Raw genomic sequence first — 9,554 nt, forward strand, 5'->3', positions numbered from 1 at the left:
ATACTGTGGAAGTGAATATAGGCGATAAACTATAATACTGAGACTCATTTAACCCACTGATACATAAACCAAAGAGCAGATTTAAACCACAAAAACGATCCTAAATCTACAATATTGTTTAAAAAAATATGAGCTGCAATATATAAACAGCAGAATGAGACACTTTAGTACTTAGTTTGTATCTGTAATGAGTCATTAAAGTGATTAATTCAACCTTTAACGGCCCGAATCTTATCGTATAACCAAAATATAACCAAAAAATTCCCAGCAGTGCAAAGAAAAAGTACACACAATAAACACTGACCTCCCAAAAATATTATTCCAGCTTTCATATATTGAATGGTAAGCTGATATAGTAATTATCATGACAGGCCTACACTCCAGGCTAACAGTAACTGGCACAGCTAACACAGAGCGAACTACACTGTCAATGCTGAGTCTAACCATTCTGTCCACAAAGTCATAAACAGTGAATGGAGAAGTGAAATGACTGCTCAGTGAAGTCATGTGTTGCATCACATGCCCACAGTGTAATTCTAGTTCATGTTCTTTGTAATGAAATAATTTTAAATGTCACGCTTCTGTAATATACATTTGACTCCATTTAACAAGTCTCCTTTGATAAAATTCTTGACTGAAAGCAGAAACCTGGCCTTGGGACTGTACTATTGTTGTGAAAAAGTAGGATGAGTGAGTTTCGCTGACAGTCCTTGGGGATCTTTAGTTGAAATACCGATAATCGCACTCAGCCCAAATGTCAGACGCCTTATCTGGGACAGAAACTGACTAAAAGTGACACAAAAGTGGTGTTATGAAACATTACGCTGAAGCCATCCTTGAACACAGGAGCCCGGAGAATGGGAGACGGGGAAAAGTTGAAAGGCTTCTTTTATCTTTCTCTAAATCAACTGTCAACAATGCAGGAAATTATCAAGGGAAACAAAAAAAGAGAGACAGAGCTACGGAGAATGAGAGGGGCGAGGGACGGGGGGAGGAGAGGGGGGAAAGGGGGAGGAGGAGGAGGGGGGCGGGTAAACATTACAGCTCCGCGCCAAGCAAACACGAGATGCTGGGATACTTCAACACAGGGCCATGGGCTGAGAAAGAGGGCAAGAGACTCAGCCTGAGGAGCTAAGTACATAGAAAAATAATGAAAATAGCTCCTCATGCTGTTGAATGTTAATGATGCAGTCAATCATGTTTGAATTAAGGGCAGTGGACAATTGGAGACTGGAGTCTGTCCCAGCAAGGAAGCAGCTAGTATGGGTTTTAAGTGGGTTGACGATTTAGTTGACGCAGATGGACAAATGGTCAAGCCAAATGTTAGTGAAATGAAAGTTAAGAGACAATGGCACGTTTTAAAGTCTGGTAACTGAAATTTCAGCATTATATATTTTTCATGGGTTTCCATCACATTTCTTTTTCCAGCACCATCATGAGGACTTTTGAGCAATCAACAGACAAGAATACTTTACTTAGTACTTTATGGCAAATTCCCCAGATTGATTTTGAGGGCAGAGTTCAGATTTTTTAGGTAAAAATTTGACCAGTTCTGTCTTAAATGGCAATGATTAAAGGCTTGGTAGAGATTATGTTCAGGAAATCAATATTACAGGCTATTTTATTTTTGTAAACACATTTTTTCCAATTGTTTCTTTACTGTTTGTTAAAAAAAAGTGCTATGTAAGGCTGATGTTTGTTTGTTTTAATCAAATCACAAAATCGAGACAGAGAAAAATATTAACATTCATGTTTATCCTATTGCCCAGATATATACTGTGTTCAAATTTTCGCCTGTGAGTCTAATACACCAGCACTTGGCAATGCTTTGGGGTTTTGAAGCTACATTAGAATGACATTTAGTTCCACCAAACCCACTTCACCTTCTCCTGCACTACATCAAGTGTCAGAGGGGCCAGGTCTGAGCAGCTTTTCAAGGCAAAAGGATGTGTCTGCCTTCACCCATTGGGACAACACGTGTGCTTTTTACTGCCAGTGGTTATTAAGGAGCCTCGCGCTGAAAACCGTACGGAGGAGGAGACACAGCAGAGACAGTTCTCCAGTTCTCCAGGTGTCAGTGCCTTGACCTTCAAAGAACAGAGCCTCCTCTCATCACATCTGCAGCTCCACGAAGCCATCCCCTCACAACGGGCTGCTTCTTCTTCAAAATGTCACCACCGCTAGAAGAACAGACAGAGCCCACCTGGTGCATGCAGAGGAGAGGGAGGGAGGGAGAGATGCAAGGGGGCTTTCAACAAGGGGGTCTAGTGTAGTGCCCAAGTGCTCCTGTAAAGTACATTTACAGTAAGACTGAAGAATTTGGAGGAAAATACTGTATCTCATTGCAATTATTCTGAAGTATTGTGAGTAGACTTGTAATTTGATTTAAAGATGTATTGATTAATTTTCCTGGTGGAGGGTCCGTCAAATGCTATTCTCCATCACAGTATGGCATTAAACTTTTCTATCATCATGTAGACCAAACCTGACCAAAGTTACAGGTCAAATCTGTGGAGAGGCAACCCCACTCACAGTAGTTTTTCTAGGTATTTTTGAGCAATGAAACCACCAAATGTAAAGTAGGTCTGTTTAATGTTACTGTGGAACATTCCAAACAAGCAAGCTTTAATAAATCGAATTCTGTTCAAAGTTCACATTTTTAAAAACAAATAAAGAATTGACAAAAAGACTGAAATAAGCCTATTAAACTGACAAACTAATACAAAAATGGGAAGAATGACTTAATTGAGAGCAGAGACTGGTTCTTTTGTCCTTTTTGTACAACTTTAATTTACTCCAATAAGCTATATTATGTTGTTATTATCTTGATTTTTTTTTGTTAGTTTTTTGTATTTATTTTCAATTTAACTTCATATTTATATAACTTGCTCTTTACCTCACACAAGAATTAAGATTTCAGAATATGTTTGTACAGATCTAAACCACAACGTTAGCTGTTTTTATGCAGAATAAGAATATTTTGTTTGTTAAGGAAATGATGGTACTTCAAAATTGCAGTTTTTGCAATTTGCTACTTGAGTCCATTCAAACTGCCAACTTTCACTTTGGACTTGAAATCTAGCAGTACTGATTGATTGGCAAAAAGTGATTTGTAAAGCAGGGGAAAACTATCAATATTTACATCTGATCTAATTCTTCTATTAGTACTATACAACATTGGGTACCACTATATAATAAATATACCTTAATTAGTTAATAAAAGCTTAATGGGGCAGCAGTAGCTCAGTTGGTAGATCATTTGCCCACTCATCTGAAGGTTGGTGGTTTGATTCCAGCTCTCGACATAAACATCACAGGTTGAGCGGTCAGATCCACTGCCCCACAGGTTGGCTGCTGTGATTCCAGCTCCCACAGATGAATGCTGTCGTTGTGTCCTTGGGCAAAACACTTAACCCATCTTGCCCACAGTGTCTGCGTACACTGGTGTGTGAATGTGTGTGTGAATGGGTGAGTGGTTCCTTGTTGTAAAGCGCTTTGAGTGCCTTGAAGGTGGAAAAGCGCTATAGAAAAATGTGACCATTTACCATTTAATAAAACATGGATAAAAGCATAACTCAAAATGAACACATTTTTTTTTTAAACAATAATTCAAACTTAAGTAAGCAACCCTTTACAACTGAATTACTACCACTACTATTTTGGGGAGCACAAGAAAATTAGTCAATCAATCATTTATCACATTTTGTAGGCAGTGGGCTCAAATTATTTGTGTATCCTTCTATCTATGAGACAGTATCAACGCTAAGGGGTAAAAATGTTATTTACCAAGTATTTCAAAGTATTTCTGTTGACGAAACTGAATTCCACTGCACGCAATCTTTTGTGTTCCCAGGCTATTGTAACCAAAACTTAGTTTCAACTCCTCAATGCGACCAAATGACTGAGTTTTTTCCCTGACAATACCATGCACACGTATCACGATATTCACATCTGATCTAACCTGTAGGAAAACCAATGTAACAAGAAGCACAGAGCTGAGAAGCCATACTAGAGCTGTCCTCTTCTTGTCTCGATCTTGTCTTTCACAGTCTCACACACTCTTTCCAGGCTACATATTGTATTGTCACGGTAACCCTATAGGCTCTGGAGCTTCTGTTGCTGTCACTGAAGCGCCCTTAAGTAACACTAGCCGTTGGATAACATGTTCTAGGTTAGCGCTTGGTTAGCACACAAGAAAATGTGAGTACAATACAAGATTGGAGCATCCTGGCCTTGCACTGACCCCATTTACCTGAGCACCTGAAGCCTAAAGAGAATGGGACTTCGTGTCTGTACAAGTACAAAGTTGACATGCAAGAATGAATTCAGGCAGATGTTTTGGGAGCTAGGATGCAGGCAAACTCGCAACCCCCTTTATGGATGAGATATTGCATCCATAAATTCATTCAAGCGGATCATTTTTACCATATGCTAAACAAATGCAATTAAGCTCATGTGGGAAAGTGTCACAAAGCACGGGCAACAATACAAGAAGTCTATGCAAAAATAAACAATCAACAATCTGCAGGAGTGGTAGTAGTGGTATTCAGTATTAGTAAACAGCAGCAGGAGTATAAAGTAGTAGTCGTAGCAGTAGTAGAAGTAGTAGAAGTAATAGTAGTGGTAGTAGCAGTAGTATTGGTAGTAGCAGTAGAGGTAGTAGAAGTAGTAGAAATAGTAGTGGCAGTGGCAGTGGTAGTAGCGGTAGCAGTGGTAGTAGCAGTAGTAGTCGTTTTCAGCAGTAGTAGTGGTAGTGGTATAAAGTAGTAGTTGTAGTAGTAGAAGCAGTAGTAGATGTAGCAGTAGTAGTGGTATTCAACAGTAGAAGTATAAAGTAGAAGTGGTAGTAGCAGTAGTAGTTGTATTCAGTAATAGTAATAGTAGTAGTAGTAGTAGCAGTGGCAGTAGTGGTTGAATTCAGTAGTTCAGTAGTAGCAGTAGCAGTAGTAATAGTAGTAGTAGTAATACAAAGGAAGCAATAATATGATCAAAACAGCACTGAATACCATGAACTATATGACAATGACATACATAATGTGCCCTCCCTGTGCTCCAGTGTTATGGGAAAGCAGGCCAGTCGCATGTACACAGTGTTACTTAACCTGGCTGCTATTGATGTAAGGAGCTTATAATGGCCAAAAGTAACAAAGGCTAGCCTCCTTTGGGGTACTTGAAAAAAATCACAGGAGGGGACCAGGAAACAAAGCTTAAACCAGTTGCTTGCAAACGACTTTGAGAGTATCTGCTTACCTGGCTGTCAGTCACAATAATGAGAAACGAAAGCGTATTGAAAGCAGTCGATAAAGTTAAGTTTTGTTTTCTTAAAACAGATCCATAATTTCTTTGTAATATTGAAAATGACGGTCGGTGAGTTTGTTTACATTCTTGGCCTGTTCAAGTTAGGTCAAAGCAGCTTAGTACGTGGTGTACAGTGATATAAACCTAATCCCTAAATTAACCAGGATACATACTTATATTAACACACTGTATAGTCTACAATAACAACTCCATAACCTGCAAATACACACATTTTTCTTAAAAATCTACAAAACTTTGCCTTTGAAACCAACAGACCTCATTCCCTCTAGGTGAACCAGGACACCCAGCTTACTTACATTAAAGGTGTTACACAATGCACACTGTATATAGGCTATCATTTTCACTACATTCTTACGACTCCCTAACATGCAAATGAACATGCTTTTCATAAAAATCAACAAAACTTGCCTTTGAAACCAAAATATGTGTCCTGCAGGCTAAGTATTCTTCCCCAAAGTGACACCCAATCCTGTTAAGCAACTATTTAAGTACAAGTTAAGACTAGATTTAAGTAGGATTTATGAGATTGCTACTGTAACTAAAAAAGCATACATTTGGGCTATGCTGCTTAAAATATCTTGGCTACAACAGAACCTGGACTATTTTGTTATGCATGCATCTCTAGCGTCCTACTTTGCACACCTTTTCAGCTTTCTACCCCCTCCCTCCTCTCTTAACACTCTTTCCCTTCGGATATCAACTTTTCTTCAAGGAAAAAAAAACACACAGCCACATCAGCCTTTTTTTACCAAAGGAATGTCATCTGACGTCATGTATTTAGGATCAGATTTCGCCTGCTTCTTTCTACTTCTCCTTAAAAAATATGCATGTAGCCTATGTGTGCAAGTGTGTGTGTAAGTGTGTGCAAGTATGTGTGTTATTTTTCCCCTATAGCCTACATTCTCGAGCATGTAAAAGACCATAAATCGAAACTCTCCAACACTACAACCACTTAAGATATATTAATAACAAGATGAAAGCATATTCTTATGAGCATAATACATCTTTTGTTTGTTGTTGTCATAGAGATTAAAGCCGGTGTAAGTGCAGTTAGCTGGGTAGAATTGCCAAGCCTCCATTCAAACCATTATCCTGTTTGTTAATGGTATTTTTAGTGTGAGCCTGATCACTTAATTAAAATGTTGCAGATGTTTGTCATAATCTTAATAACGTGTAATTATAGGATTTGGGATAGCAGTAGCTCATTAGTCCCCCTGCTGGTGCGTATAGTTACAACAGCTATGATATTTTGTAATAAAACTTAGTGAATTTGTAATAGTTTGTATGGCATTGAAGCATAGTCACTGCTGTTACTAAAAATCAATGAATAGGCCAGTTAATGAAGGTTTGAATTTGTATTTTAAACTAAATCAGGTATGGCAGTCAGTTTAAATAGATGACACTGACTTTGTAGCTCCAACCACGAGCCCCAATGTTTGATTTCCACGTCTGCATCAGAGGGAGATGTGTCTTCGCTGCACAAACAGACACGTAGACAGAGACAGAGAGAGAGAGAGAGAGAGAGGGAGAGAGGGAGAGAGGGAGAGGGGGAAGAGAGAGAGAGAGAGGGAGAGAGAGAGGCAGACAGGCTGGCTGGAAGGAATGCTAGGTTATGCTGGAGTTAGAACAGTTTTTCCTTCTTCACCAAAGCCCTACTTTCTTCTGCTTTCTGCAAAACCGCACAGTGGAAAAGCAGCGCCTCAAAAAGCAATGCATTTGTCCAAAGACGTGCTCACATAACTCCTGCCTTGTATGAAGGAACACTAGATGATTTCGCAACCACCACTGTCAAATCTGACTGCATCAGCATCTTCAGATCCCAAGTTATTATTGCCGAGTATAAATCTGCCCGTTTCCTGAATTTACGCGCAAGACAATCACAAAGTTGTCACAAACAGACTGTAGAAGAGATTTAATGCGTAATGGGATGAAAATGTGGAGTTTTTGAACTGTTGCGCACTCACATCTGAAGTTGGTTGCCGAGACAAAAACGCATTCTTCGGGAAAGCGGTGAAATCGGGAATCACAAAGAGCAGCTCAAAGGAACACAGTCGAAACTACCGAACAGCGAAAAACAGCGATATGGACTTTGGTTGTGTCGGTTTTCGGGAAATCAATGCTTAAAATGCCTCTCAAAGTTTCGTTTCTGCGCCCCTCTGTCCGCTGCAGTTTTCCTTTTTCCTCTGCGCGAGCCAAGTGTCCCAGACTGCCGGCGTCAGCGCTCACTCACCGCTCCAAAACTATCCACGCACTTCGAAAAACTTTTAGCTTTTCGCTGATCACACGCTCGCCTTCAACAATAACGAGGCGGTTCGCACAGCTAAGATACGTGTAAAACCACTCACCTCGCTGTAATAAAAGAATCTTGAAAAACAGACGTAGCTGCGTCTTTTTTATTCCCAGGCTCGGATCCTTTGCCTGTCTGCTGGCGCGGCGCGACTCGGACTGGGAGACTCCGCCATGTCAATCAAAACGCGACGCACATGGAGGATAAAGCCCGCCCACTTTACCGTAAAACCCAGTGCGCAACAGGAAAAGCGAGTTACAATATCTTTTTATAGACTGCTTCACATTTTTTGTTACGTTTTTGTAATGTTATTAGCCTGGAAGAATATTTGAAATGAAAATAATAAGGAAACAATGTAAAGATTAAAGGTGCACTATGTAACTTTTTGGTGGAGGGTCTCCTACGTGCTCGTCTCCATGGAAATGCCTTGCCTTTGCTGGAAATTTTCCACAGAATGGGATTAAACCAACATTCTCCATGGAGACAAGCCAATGATGTCACCAGGCCAAATTACAAGGCAGATCTGTGGATAGGGGACCATGCTCACAGTAAAAATGTAAGTTTTCCAAGGTATTTTCAGCTCAAACACCCCTGTAATTGTCAGAATGCAAAACCGGTATAGTGCGGAACATTCCAGGGAAAGCAGTAATATCTTCATTACACAAGTAGGTGGCATACTCATCACCAGGAAAGTTACATAGTGCACCTTTAATTGTATGTCTCTAGAAATGTCTCACAGAATGGCATTAAACCTCTACTAAAAACCTTACAGTAAGCAGGGCCACCTCTCAACAGATCCAACCTGTAACTTAGTCTGGTGGGAATAGATACATTTAATGCCATACACTGGAACATTCCAAGCAACGCAATAACAATTCCAGATAACCAAGCAGATGATGAACGCACCATTAACAAAGTGACTAGTGCACTTTTAATTCAGCAAACTTGAAAAAAACCCATATTACACAAGAGTTTGTTTGTTCTTGACTCATTAAAGTCTCCTCCCACACAGGATGCCTGGATATGACGTGAAACAAAAAAGACTAGGACAACCCTGACCTTAACTAAACTGAGTAATAACATATGTATACATTTAAATCCTGTAAAGAAACCACCTCCTCTTATAATCTAATCAGGAGTGTTTGAGCATCTTATCTGTCTACCACCTCCTCTGGCTTCACTGTGGGAGATGAGATCCTGAATAATTTAAATGAAGAGTCTTTCAAAATGTAGGCTGTTTACTAACTACACCACATATCTGTTGATCAGTTTGTGATTGTAGATGTGACATTGTAATTTTAAGATTTTCTTTGAACATTTTTTAATCAGAATAGCAGATTTATAATTGAGACGTGCATCAAATTTGCCCAAATAAAGCTATGTAGACTCCATATTAGCAAATAGTTTTTAAAAGCTATTGAATGTATAGTTAAAGCAGCTACGGTAAATTTTTCATAATTATTTTCAGAGTCATTATATGAAATCTTACATCTCTGTTTTAAAGAAATCATAATACAATGTACCACCAATGTAATGGCTGTATATACTTTACTTAAAAAGGTGCATTGTGTAACCATGCAGATGTTATTGCTTTGTCTGGAATGTTTGGTACTGTATGGTATTAAACCTTTCTATCTTCATGGAGACCAAACCAGACCAAGTTACAGGTCAGATCTGTGGAGGGGCAACCCCGCTCACAGTCAGAATACTTCTTTTTATAAGTGTTTTCTGAGCTATAAAACCACCTATAATTTAATAAATGTAAGCTAGAGCTGTTTAATGTCATACTGTGGAGCATTCTAGGCAGAGCAGTGGCATATTCATAGAAACAAGCAGGTGATGGACCCCCAGCAGAAAAAGTTACATGGTGTACCGTTAAGCATATACGCTGTTTGTGCCACTATAGGTCATAGGGAGGACTGGGGACAGTATTATCTTGGTCCCCCTA

At 39.4% G+C, this 9,554-nt stretch overlaps 1 protein-coding gene across 2 annotated transcripts in view; it reads right to left on the bottom strand.

Moving 5' to 3' along the window:
• Positions 1-7,799, bottom strand: part of fndc3ba (fibronectin type III domain containing 3Ba) — a 153,879-nt gene extending 146,080 nt beyond the window's left edge. For both annotated transcript variants that reach the window (XM_055157004.1, XM_055156999.1), the window contains exon 1: positions 7,665-7,799. The gene's annotated coding sequence lies outside the window, so the exon portion shown is untranslated. The remainder of the gene's footprint in view (positions 1-7,664) is intronic.
• Between the last annotated feature and the right edge of the window lie 1,755 nt (positions 7,800-9,554).

Source organism: Boleophthalmus pectinirostris, unplaced genomic scaffold (genome assembly GCF_026225935.1).
Source record: "Boleophthalmus pectinirostris isolate CB_2022bp ecotype Guang Dong unplaced genomic scaffold, ASM2622593v1 HiC_scaffold_10, whole genome shotgun sequence".
NCBI classification, from domain to species: domain Eukaryota; kingdom Metazoa; phylum Chordata; class Actinopteri; order Gobiiformes; family Gobiidae; genus Boleophthalmus; species Boleophthalmus pectinirostris.